Source organism: Humulus lupulus, chromosome 3, assembly GCF_963169125.1.
Source record: "Humulus lupulus chromosome 3, drHumLupu1.1, whole genome shotgun sequence".
In the NCBI taxonomy this organism is placed as follows: domain Eukaryota; kingdom Viridiplantae; phylum Streptophyta; class Magnoliopsida; order Rosales; family Cannabaceae; genus Humulus; species Humulus lupulus.
In genome coordinates this window covers 96,939,397-96,957,780 of record NC_084795.1, presented here as the reverse complement: position 1 = coordinate 96,957,780, position 18,384 = coordinate 96,939,397, and the positions used below count along the sequence as shown (strand labels likewise).

Sequence of the window (18,384 nt, the reverse complement as noted above, 5' to 3'; positions counted from 1 at the left end):
TTGTCGAAAATAACACCGAAACATGGATATTTCTTCTCTTTTTGAACCAATTTTATCCAAGTATTCAAATCTTCCTGTTTATTCACAAAAACTGCAAAACAAACAAGCAAAAGCGTAAATTTGCACTAAATGAAAGAAAAACGACATAAAAGACTACCTAAAACACCATCTAAACATGACATAAACTAGACTCAACAGTTGGCCAAGGAATACAAGCCAAAGAAGAGAATGACCAGGGCTAGACCCTACCACCAGCCCCAGAGAACTGGCAAGAGGTGCTTGCTGACATGCAAGCCAGGTTATAGAGGTAAGAAGATGAGATTCGCCTCTTGAAACAGTAACAGGTTCCAACATGGAACCTACAGCTCGCAGTACCGACAGTGATATAGCTAGTGGTAGTGTAGCCTCAGGTAATGGGAAACAAATGGGAACCCCTATGTGAGAAGTTCAGGAAACAACACCCTCCACTTTTTGAGGGTAGCTCAAAGCCACTGAAGGTTGAGAAGTTGATGACAATGATAGCCGCCATCCTAGTTTTCATGAGGGTGGGCAGTAATGAGAGAGAGGCCTGGGGCACTTATATGTTTTGAGAGGATGCCCGAATATGGTGGGAGGTGGTATCCTAGACCAGGAAGGTAAATACTTTGGAATGGGAAGAATTTAGAACTTTTTTTATGCTTTGAAGTTGGAAAGATTAGCAAAGTTTGTCGGGGATCCAGTGCCCACTGATCAGACCATAAGGGAGAGGTTTCTCCAGGGGCTATAGCCTATGATAGCCCAGAATGTTGGTATCACTAGTGTGCCAAGAGTGACTACTTATGCATAAGTTGTTGAGAAGGCGCTCATAGCTGAGAGCGTAGAGAACAAGATATGGCGCAAGAATGTGGCCAAAATGGATTCTAGGAGGCCGGGACCTCCATTTGTAGGCTTTGGTAGGGGCAGAGGCCCTAATGACCAAAAGAAAAAGACTCCAGATGCATTTTCAGCTCCAGGCCCAGATAGGAGGCCACGAGGCATACAGATAGGCCGCCATGGTGGCAGTGAGACCTGGAATGCATTCCCAGAGTGTACTCGGTGCAGGAAGAACCATATTGGGGAATGTCAGGCGAAAGCCTGCTTCATCTGCGAGATTTTGGAACACCTGAGGAAAGATTGCCCGAGAATAAAGAAAGAAGAACCAAGGAAGGTGCACAGCGTGACTCCATCTTGGGTGTTCACCCTAACTCATGCAGAGGTCAACGCTAGTCTCTTGGTGGTTACAAGTTAGCTTTCCAGTGCTGGGTCCCTTTGTATTGTTTTGATTGATTCAAGTGCTACACATTCTTTTATTGCTAGTATGATTATTAGTATACTGTGTAGACCTTGTGACTTTCATCCCGTGGGGTTTGGTACCTTATTGCCCACTAGGGAGTTGGTAGTTTCCAAGAGATGGGTCAAATCACTGCCAGTGAAAGTGGATGGCAGGGAGTTGGCAGCTGACTAAATAGAGTTGGTTATGACTGACTTCTATATAATTCTGGGTATGGACTGGTGAGATAAGTATGGGTAAATGATAGATTGCAAGAAGAAGATGATAATCTTTGAGCCTGGGGGTGAGGATCCCTTTGTATTTGTTTGTACTGTGCATGGACCCCGTATACATATGATATCTGTACTTAGAGCTAGAGACCTATTGCAAGGGGATGCATATGATTCTTAGCTAGTATGGTGGATACTACTCAAGTCGTGTCAGTGGGACCAGGACAAACCAGATTAGTCTATGAGTTTTTAGATGTGTTTCCAAAGAATCTGCCAGGGTTACCTCCACACAGGGAGATAGAGTTTATGATTGAACTAGCTCCAGGGACAAAGCCAGTGTATAGGGCACCTTACATAATAGCTCCAGCAGAACTGAAAGAACTAAAGGTTTAGTAACAGGAGTTACTAGACTTGGGTTTTATTAGGCCCAGTTTCTCGTTGTGGGGCGTAACAGTTCTCTTCGTAAGGAAGAAAGATGGTTCTCTAAGGATGTGCATTGATTATAGGAAACTGAATAAGTTAACTACCAAGAACATGTATCCTTTGCCAAGGATTGATGATCTGTTTGAACTATTACAGGGTAAGATGGTACTCTCCAAGATAGACCTTTGATCTAGTTATCATCAACTGAGGATCAGGGAGGAAGATATACCGACACAGCTTTTCGCACCAGGTATGGGCATTATGAGTTTCTGGTGATGTCATTTGGACCGACTAATGCCCCAGCAACATTTATGGATATGATGATCAGGGTGTTCAAAGATTACCTGGATTGATTCGTGATCATCCTTATCGACGATATACTGGTAAACTCTCAGTCAGTGACAGAGCACGAGCAGCACCTCAAATTAATACTACAGAGACTGGAGGAGCACAGGTTGCGAAATTCAAGAAGTGTGAATTCTGTTTTCCATGGGTGACTTTCTTAGGTCACATAGTCAGTAATGATGGAATTTTTATGGATCCAGCGAAGATTGAGGTGGCCAAAGATTGGCCAAGGCCAAAGAATGCTTCAGAAATCAGAAGTCTCATGGGATTGGCAGGTTATTACAGACACCTTGTTGAGGGATTTTCCAAGACTGTGTCACCACTGGCAAAGTTGACACACAAGAACCATAGGTTTATATGGCCAGATGTGAGGACAACTTCCAGAGATTGGAGAAGAATCTGATCAGCGCTCCAGTTTTGAGTCTTCCTATAGATCAGGACAAGTTCGTGGTTTATTGTGATGCCTCAAGACAGGGTTTAGGTTGTGTCCTTATACAAACAGGAAAGGTGATTGCCTATGCATCACATCAGCTAAAAGAATAAGAACAGAAGTACCCCAAACATGATCTAGAACTTGCAGTAGTGGTTGTTGCACTAAAGGTGTGGCAGCAATACTTGTATGGTGAGAAGTGTGAGATATACACAAATCACAAGAGTTTGAAATACTTATTCATCTAGAAAGACGTGAACATGAGGCAGAGACATTCGTTAGAGCTAGTGAAGGATTATGATTACACGATCCTCTATCACCCAGAGAAAGCCAACGTGGCTGCAGATGCCTTATGTCGGGAGGGTTTGGGACAGTTGTACAGTGCGAGATAGATATCTAAGCAGTTGGCAGAGGATATGACTAGAGTAGGTATTGAGTTAGTGATGGGCTAGTTGGCCAACATCATCTTTCAATCTACTCTTTTAGAAAGGATCAAGAAGAAACAGTTGAGTGACCAACAGTTGGGACAGATTAGAGGGGGCGTCCTAGCTAAAGTGGCTAAGGACTATACAGTGCCAGACATGGGTTTATTGAGATACAACGATCAGATTTTTGTTTTGATGGACACTAGGATCAGACGAGAGATTCTTGATGAATCTCATTCTACCCCTTATTCTCTACATCCAGGCACCACAAATATGTACCAAAATTTGAAAGTTTTATATTGGTGGCCTGGGATGAAGAGCGACGAGTCTAAGTATGTGGCAAAGTGCCTGACCTGTTAGCAGGTTAAGGCAGAGCATTAGAGACCAGTAGGGCTACTATAGCCTTTGGATATACAGAGTGGACCAAGATGGATTTTGTGGTGGGGTTGCCCAGGACAGTGGGCTAGTATGAGTTAGTCTGGGTCATCGTGGACCAGTATACGGAGTCACCTCACTTTTGACCAGTGAGGATGAACTAAACAGTTAACCAGTATGCAAATCTCTATGTGAGAGAGACAGTACGCCTTCATTAGACTCTGAAGTCTATCGTGCCGGATAGGGACCCTATCTTTACTTCCATGTTTTGAGAAAATTTACAGAAGGCGATGACTACACAACTGAAGTTCAGTACAACTTATCGTCCTTAAATTGATGGTCAGTCTGAGAGGATTATCCAGATATTGGAGGAACATGTTGAGAGCATGTGTATTGGACATTGAAGGGTCCTGGAGTAAATATTTTCCTCTGATAGAGTTTTCCTATAATAACAGCTACCAGTCAACTATTGGGGTAACACCTTATGAGATGTTGTATGGTAGGAAGTGTAGATCGCCAATTCAATGGGATGAGATGGGTGAGAGAAAATATTTGGGTCCTGAGGCAGTTCATAGGATTACTGAGGCTATTGAGAAGATTAAAGCTTGGATGCTCACGTCTCAAAGTAGACAGAAAAGTTATTCAGACCCAAAGCGGAGGAACGTAGAGTTCCAAGTGGGAGACTATGTCTTCCTTAGGATTTCCCCATTGAGAAGGATGAAGAGATTTGGGAATAAGGGCAAGTTAAGCCCTAGGTTTGTAGGATTATTTGAGATCCTGGAGAGGATCGGTTGGGTGGCCTATAGGTTGGCCTTACCCCTGACACTATTTAGTGTGCACAACGTATTTCATATTTTCATATTAAAGAAGTATGTGTCAGATGAGAGTCATGTGTTGAGTTGCGAGGATCTATAACTGGAGACTGATTTATCCAATGAGGAGCAGCCAGTTCAGATTTTAGAGAGGGAGGACAACGTCCTGAGGAACAAGACTATACCTTTGGTTAAGGTATTACGGACAAACAACAAGGTCGAGGAAGTGACCTGGGAGCTAAGTAAGATATGCAGGAATAGTATCCCAGGTTGTTCCGGTAAAATTTTGATGATGAAATTTCTGTAAGGAGGGGAAAGTTGTAACGTCCCAAATTACATAATACCGCTTAGGGTCTTGATTAGGGAGCCAGGATGGCAAATTATGGATAATTATATGAAATATGTGTTTATATGATATATAAGTGTATCATTATATGATTGTGTGAGTTATATTATAATATGACTAGATATGCATGTTTAGGAGTATTAAAATGCATGTGGACCCTTTTCTTGATAGAAGGGTCATTTTCGTAATTTGGCCTGTTGCGAGTATATTTGGAATATATGTGCATATATGTGATATATGTGTGAGACCACATTATTATGCAGATATATTTGGGTTACTCAGCATGAGGCAATCCTAGGGAGCAAGTTAGCGAGAAAGTCATTGTAACGTCCTACGTTTTCGGGTACCTTTAAACGACTCGGGTCGGTATTTTTCCCCCGGGTTAAGAATATTATTTTAAATAATATTATATTTTGTTTGTAAGTATTCCATGATTTATTGCTAGCCAAAATATGAATTTTGTGATTTTAAAAGTCAAGATAAAACTTTCGGTCCTGGACTGACACAAAAACCCTGATCGGGTAAAAATCTCGGAAAATAAAACGAAAAATCATGGCAATTATATTTTGTGCATAAAATACATTCATAAAAGTTAAGGTTTGGTCAAAAATAATAAACCTAAAAGAAAATGGAAATTTTAGGGCATTTTGTGTTAAATGCCTAATTTTGCCGAAATGGGGAATTTTATTCCATGAATGGACCTTAGGTTAAATTTTATTATGTGATTAATTAAATTAAATGTGAGAGACATTTAATTTAATTAATTAATGTTAAGTTTGGTGATTAAAACTTAATAAGAGTGAAAAAAGGTGTCAAAAGTCAATTTGGACTTTTCTTCTTATAAACCTTTATTAACCTTTATAAAAAATTAAAAAAAAATTAAAAAAAAATTAATGGTCACATATATGGAAAAGGGTGGCTGGCCATGTGCTATTTTAGAGTGGTGTGAACCCAATTTTATAAAATTCAAATCCCATTTAATTAAGAAGTCAAGTGGGCAAGTGGGTAGAAAAGCACTCAAGTGTTTTGTGATATTTTGAAGAGTTGTGTGAGCCATTCTAACCCCCAAATCCGACCACTCTCCCTCCCTCATTCACTCTCATCTGATTTTTGAAGACTCTCTCAAGTGTTCTCTCCATTTTGAACCCCAAGAACACCAAAGAAACTTGGAAGCTAAGTCTTGGTCTAGGAAGGGTTTTCCCTAAGGTAAAGTTTCATTAATCTAGACTTTTGTCAAGTTTTAATCATAGAGTTTCAAATAGCTAATTACCTATGTTGTTGGAGGAAGCTGGTTAGGGTTTTTGAAAGGTTTTGAAGGAGTCAAAGCTTATAGGAAGGTCCAAACCTTAAGCAAGAACACCAAAGAGGTAAAAAGTTTACTTTTGATGATTTTGTTGTAGGGTTTTTAGTTTTAAGCATTATTTTGTATATCTAATGCTTAGAGTTTCTTGTTGATGATGTAATAAGGTTATGGTAGTTGTTTAATAATTTTTATGATGCATGTGTATTGATTTTTGAAAATGGGAACCAAAACCCCCAAGGGTTTTGTAGGATACCCTAAAACAAAACATGTTTTGAGCTGTGACTTCCAAGGGGTCAAGCAGCCACTGTATATTGTTTTTGTAAAATTTATATGTACTGTGATGTTTTTGAGATTGAGTACATAAAATTGAGCTTTTGAAACACTAAAAAATGTTTAGAAATGAGTAAGTTATGCTATTTCAAAGATTAGGTAAAAAACTGTTTTTTCGTATTCTTATTTTCGGAACCAAGTTTGGACAGCCACTGTATAGGGCAAATGAACCCAGTTTTTTCTAAAATTTTGTGGACATATTTTTGGCATAACCTATTAGTCCACTGTAAAATTTGGTAAGAAAATATTAAACGGTTTGAAAGTTATTAACTGTCAAAGTTTGGAAAAAATAAGGACTTGAAAATAAGGTCATTTTTACCTCATTGTTGGAAAATGATTTCACCAATCAAAAATGCTCATTTTGACCTAAGATTTTACAAAGACCTAAATGGCATAACAAAAATGGAATTGGGAAATTTTGGAAACAATTGGGTAAGTAAATTTCAAGTTATGAACTAACGAAGTATGTAGTTAAAAATGTGAAAATTAGGTTTTTCACACTTAGTGTAAAAATGAGATTTTGGAACATAAGGTAAAAAGTAAAATTTTGCTTATTTCAATATATAAATTGGTAAGTCTTGAAATCATATTTTCACTAAAATTATCCCTTTGAGTTTAAATGAATTATTTTTATTAAAGAGTTTTTATTCTTTCTAAAAATAAGAGATTTAATTTATTAATAGTTAATAAATTAAAAGAGGGTTTAAAACCCTATATTTTGAGAAAATAATTAAATGAATGATTTTTCTAGTAAGTAAAATTGATTAATTTCTTTTAGAAAATTAATTAGTCAATATGAGAAATTTATAACGGTTTTCCTAATTAAGACAAATTAGGCAATTTTCTTAAAACGGTTTTTAGATATTAAAACCTTAAGAAAAATAAAAGGAAAATTTAAAGAGTTTATTTTCTTTAAAAATAATTAAGGAATTTATTTGTATTTTCTGGATATAATACCGGCTAAAATCTTACATATTTTAACCGACTAGTCGAAAGTGCGGGTTAATAGCGATACCTTGAAAGAGTAAGATTTTTAGCGGGTTGTGGGGAAATACCATTGTGATACCCGAGCCTAGGTATCGAGACCTTAGGATAGGTCTCCCCGAGACTTAGGGTTTAGTCTCGAATATTTTGTATAACTTTCCTTAATAGGTTTAAAACCCAAATAAGGATTATAAATCCTTACAAATGACTTTTATTAAAATGACCAAACTGCCCAAAATAATAATAACGAATTATTAGTGCCATAATTAATCCGAGTATACTGTATGGATAACTACAGTATTGGCTAAGCGTAACTGGACTGAACGTTGGAGGGTGAAAACCTGCTGAGCGCTAAGGACTCCAAGTAAGTCAACTTATATTGTATGGCTGCAACATGAAATGATTATTGTCTTGTATGTTAGTATAGGGATACATGCACATATGTAGGCTGTCATAGAAAGTTGCTTAGAGGCGTTAGTCTAGTGAGTGCTGATTTAGAAAATATGAACGGTAGAAGTCCGTCATATCCTAGACGGTTGATCCCCGTCACACTGCTTGATTTTATTTATGTCCGGTTCATTACCGCGACGAGTGGCCATGAGATGAGGATAAGCTGGTTAAACCTAGGGGCGCCAAGATAAATGGGACCTAGGGGCCCTCATGCTTACTTAATCATTGGACGGTTAGAATCCGAGCAAGTGCTCTGATAAGTTATTCCCGGATAGCAGCCGTGAATATTGGCCATTCCGTGAGAGTGCCTAGAGATACTAGGGGTTGCCAAGATTGAGTGAGGTTGAACACCCTAGGGGCAGCTGCTCACCAGCACCACTGATTAACATAGAAGTCTCCGTAAAACCGTGTAAATTGGATTACACTCTTGAATAAGTAGCGATGCCCTAGGTAACACGATAGTTACCCTTGATGAGAATATTTATTGGCTAGATCTTAGTGTGGAGACTCGGTTCTCTTTTACAGATTAGCAATTATGTTGGAGGGCGCGTTACGCATGAATTGTTAGAAATTGTCGAGCGTTGGTCTCGAATTATGTTGTGATATAATATATCTGCTTGCTCTGGGATTTTCTGAGTGCAGGGATATAATTGTTGATAAGATATAGTTGTGATATAATATATCTGCTTGTTCTGGGATTTTTCTGAGTGCAGGATTTTTATCTAGATATGAATTAATTTATCCTTGGTTATCAGGCATGACCATAAGTTTGCCAGGACGCTTTAGCGTTCTTGAAATTGATTGTGTAGGGTCCGGATGGGTCCGGATCCCTATTTCTCTATCTGCTTTGTTTGAAAGTTGATCTTACTAAGCGTTTTCGCTTACCTAGTTGTTTCATGTTGTAGGTAAGGGCAAGGGCAGGGCAGAGCAGTGAGCGCTGGAGTCTTCCTTGCAAATGTACATGTGGACCGACCTTTTGGGAAGCCTTTTTATTTTTGGAAATATTGTGTAATTTTCCTAAACTAGGCTCACTCTAATCTTTATAAAACATGTTTGTTACTAAATGTTAAGTATGGCCATATGACTTTTTAAAAAGTTTTTTTTTTCTATGGGTTTTTGAGACATTTTGTTAAATGAAAACATTTATATTTCCGCATTATCGAGTCTTGAAAATCCGGGTCGTTACAGTCATAACATAACATATAGTAACTCATACTTTTCATAACATTTTCGCTTACCATAACTTATACTTTCTATAACACTATAACTTTTGCAACATAATAGTTCATACCTTTCATAACATAATTCATATAAAATTCAAGCTAACTTCCTTACCTCAAGTCCAAGCAAAAATAAAGTGCGGGGTACTTCACAATGAGCCTAAAATCACAATCAAACGTTTGTCTTAAAATCATGTAAAATTACACATGCCCAACATACATACCCCATGCGTGCATGAGTCATGCACACGTCGCACAAGTTGCACCACAACTCTATTCATACAACAACGTCACATAAAATCATAAAAGAATAATGTCAATTTTAATTCTTAATGATTTCAAATCAGGAACCATGGATTTGATTAAATAACATATATATGAGCGTAAAAGTAAGCTTGCATGCTACATGCATATGTGGGATGATTCTTAAAATTATCGTTGAAGTTGATAGATTCTACGTGATCATTTTATTGTCACTTTCTTAAAAATTCAGCAAGAATTAGTTTACCAATTGTTAATATTATCATATTACGTACCTCCTTAAGTCATAAGATTTTATTCTAGATTTTAATTCACAAAAACATTTATCTAATTAGCACCCAAGTCACATTTGTTTTAAAATAATAAAATAACAATTATTATTTTATATAAAAATAAAATATGACAACTTTTCTATTTTTCACAAAATAATTAATTTAACATAATTAATTAATTATTAAAAATAATATAAACTCATTTTCTTTATCAATGTTTCTAATTTAATAAATAGAATTAATAAATAATTTAACCTTTTAACAATTTAAGACTTTGAGGTCACCACATTTTACATCTAAGTTATAAAATTTTAAACTAAGGTGGAAAATCCAAATTATCTTCCCATTTACCTAAATAAATTTCTTACTCCCATTTTAAATATAGTTTTACTTAATTAATTATTTAAAATAATAAAAAAAAATGCATTAATAAGAATTTGAAATTACAGTTTTTTAAAAGTGTGAAAAAATGTATTTTTCATATATAAAGTCTAAGGACTAAATTAATCAAACTTATATTTTATATCTTTTATTTTAAAAGAGACTTTTTCCATGAACCTAAAAATTTCAGCAAGCATTATATTACATTAATTCTAAGGCATGAGTTTGCAAAACATACTATTCTATTATTTTAATTAAAAGTAAATTACCATACTAGTAAGCAAAAATTCATGAAGCAAGATACACCCATTATTCACAAATTTTTTTCTAGCCATTATAACAAATTTACCTAGTATGCTTATAAAACTGTATGGATTTAATAACACAATTAGCATGTAACAATCATTTAATCAAATAAGAAAAATACACCCTCAAAATACAAGCCTTGGCCAAAACCTAACATGCTTCCATCTCTTTATTATTTCCCAAATTTTATAATTAATCCTAGCATGTTTCTATCACCAAGTTTTACAATTTTTATAAATCAACCATTTAAAATAAAAAAAAAAAAAACACCAACAGCAACAGCAACATACTAATATAATTTTCTTCATAGTATCATACATAGAATCCTAGATTGAATAAACATGAATTTCCATAATCTGCCATTATTAGATTTCTAATAAAACAAAAAACAATGTTTTTTAAACTTTTCAAGAAAACCAATTTCATCCTAACATGAACCTCAACACCTAATCATACATATTCTCTATATAAAAAAAATAACCACCACATTAACATACTTTCCATGAACCTCATTTTAAACAAACATCAAAACACAATAACATCAAAAGACAACAAAAGTACTAAAGTCTCCATACACAATCATGCTTTTAACAAACAATACCCAAAACAAATACGAAGAACATATAAGTCATCCAGATAACCATAGGGCTTGAGATTTATATTACCTCCTTGGTAGAAATCAACACTCAAAGAAGGAACTATGATCACCCTCTTGGTATACCTAGGGTTTTTTCGAATTCCCCAACAAAGAAAGAAATAAAACATCAACATGAAAACTTACTAATCAAGAAGGTGAGGAGATGAATTAGAGAATCAATCACTAGGGAGAACAAGAATAAAAACCTAGATTAGAACCATCCTTGCCTTCTTCTTCTTCTTCTTCTCCCATGCATTCACTCTCTCTCTCTCTTTCTCACTTTCTTTCCTTCTTTCTCTCTCTAGCTCTCTCTCTCTCTCTCTCTCTCTCTCTCTCTCTCTTTCTTACACGCCAGCCATAATGCGTTTCCAATACTCACTGTTCCCTATTTTATTTACCATAAGGTCTTATTACCAGTGCTAATGAAAAGGGAAATTAATCAAATCCCTTTCCCCTTAATCTCGTCTCCCAAATAAAGGCAATGAAGACCTTAGACCAATCAAGAGAAATAGATAGAATAATTAGGAAAAATTAATTTCCTTTCCCCTTAGTGGCTGCCGTCCACTCTCCTTCAATCTCCTTTCTTTTTTCCACATTTTCATTTACTCACAATATCAAAGACAACCAAACAAAATAACCTCATAATTACATAGTAATTTTCCTTATACAAAATAGCTAAAAGACATCTAATTTAATTTATTTAAATTTTAAAACTTAATGGGAAAAAAATCTCTCCCTTTCCCTCTCCTTCACACGCCACTACTTTATTCCCTCTTCCAATTTATTTCCCAATGATTTCCCTTTCTTCTAAATCAATTAAATTAAAAAATAAACAATTATTCACTAGGAAAATAAACTCTATGCATGGAAACTAATGCATGTTCACCATGCATACCATGCACATGAACACACACAACTGATCTAGTCCATCACTACTAAGCATGTCCCTCCTTGCACATAATCAAATCTCTAGAACTCGCAAAATAAAATAATTAAATAAAACATTTAACAATTTTAATTCACATAATTTCAACCAAATCATTCAAACAATTTAAAGAAACCCTCAACGAACTTCCAGTAGTAACCTGCTAACCCTAAGAAGCTTCGAACCTCTAAGGCATTCTTGGGTTGGGGCCAATCTCTAATGGCCTCGATCTTTGCTAGAACTACCGGTATTCCATTCTTAGACACTATATTCCCTAGGAAATTCACTTGTTCCATCCAAAATTCACACTTAGAGAATTTAGCATAAAGTTTGTGCTCTATTAGTGTATTGAACGTCAACCTTAGGTGTTCCTCCTTGGTCTTTGAGTAGATAAGGATATGATCTATAAACACCACTATGAATTTATCCAAGTAGTCCTCAAGCACCCTGTTCATCATGTCCATGAATGTCGCTGGGGAATTAGTGAGTCCAAAAGACATCTCTAAGAACTCATAGTGCCTGTAGCAGGTTCTGAATGTTGTTTTAGGAATATCTCCTTCCTTCATTTTTAGTCGATGGTACCCGGATCGCAGATCAACCTTTGAGAAAATTGCTTCCCCTTACAGTTGATCAAAGAGGTCATCTATCCTAGGCAGAGGATATTTGTTCTTAATCGTGACCTTATTGAGTTCTCGGTAATCGATGCACATTCTCATGCTTCTGTCTTTCTTCTTCACAAACAAAATTGGTGCTCCCCATGGCGAATGACTAGGTCGTATGAATCCCTTGTCCAACAATTACTGTAGCTAGGTTTTGAGTTCCTTTAACTCTACAGGTGCTATTTGGTAGGGTGCTTTGGATATTGGTGTTGTTTTTTGTGCAATTTCGATCACAAATTTGATTTCTCTATGTGGGGGTAAACCTGGTAAGTCCTCGGGAAACACCTCTAGAAACTCACAAACAATGTGAACATTCTCAGGTTTTAGCTCAATCTCTCTAGACTTATCCATGACATTTGCCAAATATGCTGAACACCCATGTTGCATCATGTTCCGAGATTCTAATGCGTATATGATAGGTGTGCGAAATCCCATCACTTTTTCCTTTAAAGAAAAGAGTTATCCTTCCTCAGGTCTGAACTCTACTGTATTTCTCTTAAAGTCTATCATTGCTCCATATTTGGCTAACCAGTCCATGCCAAGTATAACATCATATTCTAGTATGTATAACTCTATGAGGTATGATGGGCACTCTCTACCCTCAACTACTATGGAAGCTGATTGTAACCACCTAGTTCATGACATAATGTCTCATGTTGGTAACAGTACTAAAACTATCTTTAAACAGTTTGCAAGGATGTTGACCAGTGTTTTGGTCAGTGACACTGAGTCAATTTATATGACGGAATAAGAATTAAACGAATTGAGATCAAGTAAACGACACAAATAATTTTATAGTGGTTGGTAATGACCTACGTCCACTTGCACTTTTATTATCGGAAAAGCATCACTCTTAAGTTTAAGAAAAAACAAGGTTTAAGTGAGTTTCTTAAGCTGACAAAAAAATACAATTTGAAGGCTTTTGTACGTAGAGTGCTTACAAAAGAAATATCTAGCTCTTTTTCTCCTCTTTTTCACTTAGGGGTAATGATTGAATAAACCCCTTATTTATAGAGATTCTCAATGGGTTATGGGCCCTTACAAGCAAATCTAGGCCCTACACGTGTAGGTGTGGGATTAGTACATTAAGCTACATATTCAAATAATATAGGAATAATACAATTTAAATATCAATTTCATAAATTTCTTGGAATATTTTATACTGTCTCGTGAAACCCGGATCTTTGGGTAAAGTGTATTGCTTAACAAACAAGTCTTGTACTCCGAGCAGCTTCATAAGATGGCCCTAGTCTGGTCAATCATCGAGTAGGTTATTGGCTCTTTGCAAAACAACCCTTTATATTCTAACATAGCCTCCTCGAGCATCTACTCATTTCGACTAGCATTCTAAATTTAATGTGTGTAACGACCCAAAATTACTAATAAGGCTTAAGGGCCTTGATTAGTGTGTCGGGACGGCATAACTGGATTATGTGTGATTTAAATGATTAATGCATGATTATGTGATAAGCATGCTTATATGATTATTTGGATATATGAGATGCATGATTATGAGTATTAGTGTGCATGTAGGCCCTGATTAGATTAACATGGCATATTCGTAATTTTGGCCCATTGGTGGCACAAATGTAATTATTTGTGATAAATTGTTGAGACCACATTATTATGTGGATATATTTGCAGCTTGTGGCTCGAGGCGATCCTAGTGAGCGGTTTAGCGAAAAAGTCACGATGGGGATTTATACCCGGCTTAGGGGAGCCTGGGGATATTTATGGGAATTGGGGAAATATATTGGAGACTTTTTGACATTGCGGAAAATAATTGGCGATTAATTAGGTGGCGGGGTTAAAGCAGTAATTATTAAGGACACTCGAGGAATTAGCGGGAATTGGGAACAAATGACCGAAATGCCCTTAGAATGTTTTAAGGCTTAGGTTTTAATGGGAGGGTGGTCTTTTAGGTGGCTAAAAGAAGATAAGTGATATTCTGCTTTTAAAGACTTAGTGGAATTTTTAGAAAGTAGTAAAGGCTGAAGGAAGGAAAAGGAAGAAAGAAAGAAGAAAAACAGAGACTCTTTTTCCCTCTCCCTATCGATCACATGTTCTCTCACTCTCCTTGAAGATTTTTGAGGTTGTAACTTAGAGGAATCTTAGGCTGGAACTTAGGGCTAGGGTCCTTGATAAAGCTAGAGGATTTAGCAGGAATTAGCCACTCAATTAACGTAAAGTTTAAAGGTTGTTCTTGAGTTTTTGAGTTTTGTTGGAATTGATTTCTAAACTTAAACTTTGGATGGAAATTAAGGGAATTCAGCTTTGGGAATTGAGGAGCTAAAGGATGGAAGGGCACTAAGGGAAACCTAGGGTCGAATTCTCCATTAAAGGTAACAATTATGGACTTGGTCATTTGAGTTTCTGGGCTGTTCTAGTTCTTCTGTTGAGTTTTTTAGCTTCAAACTCAATCTTGGTTTTTCTGTGATTGATGGTGCATGTGACCAAGTTTGGTGTTATAGGGTCATGTTGGATGAGATGTAGTGGAGGGTAGGCTTAAATTGAAGTGTGGTTGAGGTTTGGAAGGGATTTATGGAGGTTTGGCTCGGGGAAATTCGAAGGAGAAACTCAGAGTGCTGAAGGTGCTGTCTGTAGCATTGTAGCGCTAGCAGTAGAGCGCTACAGCGCTATGTCACGGTTTTCTGGGGGATTTTTCCTCTGCTTGTAGCGCTGCAGCCCCCACCTTGTGCCACTATAGCGTTATCCTGCCTTCAGAAATGGGTTTTTGGGTATTTTCTTAAGGTTTTTGCCCAAGGGCTCAGGGTTTGATTCCACCACCCCGTTTGGTGGAATTAGGGCTTCCCGAGGGCTCGGGATTGGTCCCGAGGTTAGGTTACGAAATTGAATGTTAATGAGGATTCTATGTTACATTTTTTACTATGTGTACGCTAGGGCTCGGTCGGGATCGTGCTCAAGGATCGTTTCTTTTAACTAGAGCACTCGGAATCAAAGGTAAGAAACTGCACCCGATTATGTGTTTGTGTTGGGACTAAGAGTTCCGTATATTTATATGTGATGTCATGAGATGGTATTATGCCATGGGGACATGTGATAAACGGCCTAAGAGTGTCGGAATCAATATTTCCACATAGGAAGTGGCTTGACCATTGGTAGCTGAGGTTAAGTACATAATCACTGAGCTCGGCCTAAGTGAGTCGGAGTCAATGGGATAATCAGAGGGTGCAGTCTAAGGGCGCTGACCCTAGGTTTTGGTGTGATGTGTTTATTATTGTTTAAACTGATGATTGTGATGAGGTGGTTATCTAAATAATTGTTTATTGTCTTATAGATTGACATCACTGCTTATGTGGGCAATGTAACCTATTGTATATTTGATTGATGGTTTATGAAATATCTAACTATTGTTTGTCGTTTATACTCTGTAATATGGCTTTCTTGCTAGGAAAGGTGGACAAATCCTGAGTTGGAGAGCATCAAGGCGAATGTACATAGTCAGCTGATCGGCCGCCACGGCCGAGGAGTGGTACAGGTTGGGAGAAGCCTAAATGTCTGATTTGCCCTTAGAGTGGCCAATACTTGTTTATAACCTGGAATTTTTTTGTAAACTATCTTTTAAATTCTATTTCTTTTGGGATCCCATGTATGAAATGTTTATCTAAATGAAATGCATCTTTTATGACCAAATTCATTTAACCCTAGTTCAATTATAGTTTCAGTAACACGTTTATAATTAAATGACTTGATTAGCAAGTCTTGCACCTTTATAAACACACAGTGTAACGGTCTTGGCTACCTAGGGCGTTACAATGTGGTACGATGCCACGTGTCTTCTTTGTAGCAACCACGTCATCCAGTCAAAAGTGGGTAAACATTTTCCCCCCAAGTTTATCCTAGGGCGACAAGCACTAGATAAACTTCCAATCTTCGATCAGGTAGGCAGCTATTCACCTTCTTTTTATCACTTTATAGCTCATAGCTTTGCTTTTATATGTAATGTCCACACCTCCTCTAATATGCAACTGGCAGCTTTTGTAATGCCCTACTACCTTAGAGCCGTTACTTAGTGAGTTTAAATTAGAAATCGTGCTTTTGACTGACTCTAAGTGGTTTCTAAAACCAAAAGTATGGATAAATCAGAGTTTAAGGCTGTACTCTTTGAAAATGTTTAACTTCATTAAAATGTTAAATATAAAACATCTGGGATCCCAAAATAAGGTTTACAAAATATTTACAACTCAAAAATAGATTTACACTTGATCAGTTATCAAAAAAATGATTTAATACAGCCATATACAAAATGCCCCCAACCACAGCAGTCGGGCAGGCCGAACATGTACGCGCCGCCCCCACGCTCTCCATACTCATGGCCGGTCGACTGACTCCTTGCTTTTACCTGCCACACGGAGCACCCGTGAGCCGAAGCCCAGCAAGAAAACCCAAATAGTACATAACATAAGCAAAACAAATAGCTGGCAATAACTCACTGACACAAAGGAACACCATCATAATAAACAAGTACGGCCATGCCGCTCCCAAGGCCTTACCAAAGCCTGGAGTTTCGGCTCTCACCGCGAGGATAACTCATGTATCCCTTGGGTCCCACCCTGAATATAAGCATCCCATGTGTTGTGTGTTACTTTCGGCCCCACGGCCGCCCCGGCCTACGCCGTACCCGGCCTTTGCCGTTCGTTTCATCATAATCACACATATAGTACATCCAAAATAAACATTCACACACATCACGGTTCATTTAAGGTTAAGCATTTGCACGTAATACAATTCGGGGCCATGCCCTACAATCACACAGTGGGGCCATGCCCTAAACTCGGGTGTTACGGTTTTCTTACCTTTAGATTAAGTAGCCTTGATCAACCTGACTCCTTGAGCACGATCTTACCCGAGCCCTAGCGCTTACCTAAGCAAAATCCACAAGTCAAAGTCATCACCAATCCTCAAGTCCAAAACCTAGCCTCGGGACTAATCCCGAGCCCCCGGGAAGTCCTAGATCCCCAAAACAAAGTGGCGGAATCGAGCCCCGAACCCTAGGTCAAAATCCCTTCACAAAAGCCCAAAAATCCCCTATGTGAACAGTGCAGCGCTACAGCGCTCAAAAGGTAGCGCTGTAGCGCTACAAGCAGAACCACCCTCACCAGACAGGGGCTAGCACTACAGCGCCCCCTGCCTAGCGCTGTAGCGCTAGTTGCAGCAGACCAAAACCAAAAATCGCATCTTGCGATTTTCTTCCCCCATTTCGAACCCAAACTTGTCCAACTCTTTCCCAAGCCCAAAAACAAACATATATACACCACACACTCATCCCAAGCACACCAAGAACTCAATCCCAAGCTCAAGCAACCCACAACTCAAAATCTAACCCAATGAACCCCAAAAACCAGAAAAATCAATCAAACAACAAGGATAGGGTCTTAGAAATCATACCGTGGGTGGAATTTCGACCTTGAACTGAACCCTAGACCTCCTTGGCTTGCACCTTCACAACCTTGACCTGTTTTCCCCAAAAACCCCATCCATTTAGCTCAAAAACACAGTTCAAAACCAGCAAAACCCTAAAACCAAAAACCTCAAGAACTTACCTCAAATCTCTGATTTGATCTTGCTAATCCCTTGCAAATCCACAACCCTAGCTTACCACTGAGCTTCACCTCAAGAAAAATCAAAGAAAAAGGGTGGGAGAACCACAAACAAAATCTTCAAAGCCAACCCTTCAGCTTTCCCTCTCTTTCTTTTCTCTTCTTTCTTTCTTTCTTTTCAGCCTATAATTTTTCTCTACTAAATCCACTAAGTATAAAGGCCTTCTTTATTTTATCTCTTGCAAGCCTAATGACCAAAATACCCTCTCTTACTAATTCTAAGCCTTTATGTCCATAAAGGGCATTTTAGTCATATTGCCCAAATTCCCACTAATTCCTCAAGTGTTCCTAATAATTCTCGTTCGCTACCCAATACCTAATAAATCACCAAATATATTCCCAAATTCTCGATTAACTCCCC

General features: G+C 37.6%; 1 long non-coding RNA gene across 2 annotated transcripts; it reads left to right on the top strand.

Annotated features, from left to right (window-relative positions):
- The first annotated feature begins 5,277 nt into the window (after positions 1-5,277).
- Positions 5,278-8,812, top strand: LOC133821270 (uncharacterized). Of its 2 annotated transcripts, none has more exons than XR_009887425.1 (3): positions 5,278-5,880; positions 5,971-6,041; positions 8,647-8,812. It is a non-coding gene; the product is annotated as an uncharacterized LOC133821270 (long non-coding RNA). The 2 variants fall into 2 exon arrangements; XR_009887426.1 differs by lacking the exon at positions 8,647-8,812 and adding an exon at positions 7,590-8,309.
- The last annotated feature ends 9,572 nt before the right edge of the window (positions 8,813-18,384 follow it).